Source organism: Austrofundulus limnaeus, unplaced genomic scaffold, assembly GCF_001266775.1.
Source record: "Austrofundulus limnaeus strain Quisiro unplaced genomic scaffold, Austrofundulus_limnaeus-1.0 Scaffold81, whole genome shotgun sequence".
Lineage (NCBI taxonomy): Eukaryota > Metazoa > Chordata > Actinopteri > Cyprinodontiformes > Rivulidae > Austrofundulus > Austrofundulus limnaeus.
Genome location: NW_013952483.1, coordinates 650,552 through 652,437, shown reverse-complemented (window position 1 = coordinate 652,437; position 1,886 = coordinate 650,552).

The window sequence follows — 1,886 nt, the reverse complement described above, 5'->3', positions numbered from 1 at the left end:
GAACATTAGCATGGAGGACCAAAGTTGTCATATATAAAAATAAAAGCAGAAATAGATAAATTTCCCAACAAAAACACTTAATATGTACAAATTAGTTTTAAAAGGAGAGCTTTACCTCATGTTTTATTATTTAATCAACCTTCATATTTATTTTTTTCAGCTTTGTTATAGTCTATTTTTTTGTTTTGTGTTGTTTTGTTTTTCCATGTACTTGAAGATGCATTTGTTTCTCTTATTTATTTTTTTTACCTTCATTTGATTGTATTTTTTAAACAGTTATTTGCATTTTCATGTGCTTTTTTATATATTTTTTGTCTCCTGTTTGTTTTTAACTTAACCCTATCATATCTCCGCCTCTATATGCAAATAAGGTTGGCTGCCCTTCTTGGGTCAGCTCCTCTACTATAAGGGGAAAAATCTATGCGCAGATCAATTGTGCTAAAATAAGTTGGACAAAAATACATGTGAAGGTTATTTTTTAAAGCATGAGTTATTATTTTAAAATAATTGGTGTGTTTTAAGTATATTTGTTTTGTTATTGGGTCATTTCTATATTTCAGCTTTTATTTCTATTCATGTCAGTTTTGATCCTCCATACATAAGTTCCAATATTTTTCAAAGTAACTTCACATAATTTTAGCGTGAGACATGAAATGTCTCTTCTTGCTTTAAACAAGAACTCACCCGGTGGTGCATCCTCCCACCCACGCCCCCACCTCCATTCCATGTTTAAAATGATGGAGCTGCAAACAGAAACATAACTCTGTTGCAAAACACTTCTCAGATTTCTGCATATTTTCCAATGTCCTTTGACACTGCTCTTCAAATGCAGAACAGCTATCAATAAATCACCACTAACCTAGGATACAGACCTRGTTCATGGGACAGCGAGGTAATACACAACCCCAACGACCCTTGTAATGCACCACTGTCCCGCAAATCTGTAAATCAGTCTGCTGATSCTTTCCCATGCTTGCTCTGACTCTGAGGAGGATGTAACCTAAAAGGTCACAGGCAGCAGAGAAAGTAGTCCCTAACCTGGAATCCAACGGAGACAAAGAGAATAGGAAGCAGAATRGASAAAAAATAAATAAAAATGTATTTAAGTGTTGCATGAACAGCTGAAAGACAGACAGACACGACGAGACAAAAAAGAGAACAAAACAATGCCTTATGGAGCAAAGCTTTCATAACATAACCAGGACCACAAAGATCCAGCGAAGAAACAAGGCAGGGAGATCTGACAACAGGCAAAGGGTAACAAGGGCTATACACACTTAGAGGAGTGATTAGACGAGTTGATTCGGGTGAGAAATGAGAAACAGGTGGTGAGGTAATTAGAGAAAAAACACTGGTGCTAKTATCCTGAGACAATGGCAACAAACAGAAGACAAACTCAAACATGAGCTAGAACTGGAAACAAAACCTGTSAGGAATGAAGCTCCTTTATAGAAAACAGCAAGAATCAGCTAAAATGATTTCACATTATTAAAAAAAATATCCCTTTTTCACCTGGTTTCATCATTTAAAGTTGCCGTAGTCACAACAATATGTTTTAGTATTTGGATGTTCTTGGTTTCATAAAGGGAATTCTAACAGAAATAGAACAGAGATATCGACACACACACACACACACTCGTTCACAAAGTATGCCCACCCACCCCATTCACACTCGCACACACACACATGCATGAACAAACACATAGCCCAAAGCGTGCCACTTCTGGCTTGGAAGTGAGGTGAAAATAGTATTTTCTTCTCATCTGAGGATTCATTCAAGGTCAGCCAAGTGAGAAAGAGCTCACCACACAATGTGTTACAGCTCAGCCTCACAGTTATGTGTCTCAAGAATGGTAGAAAAAGGATTTTTTTGGCTTTCTTTGTTG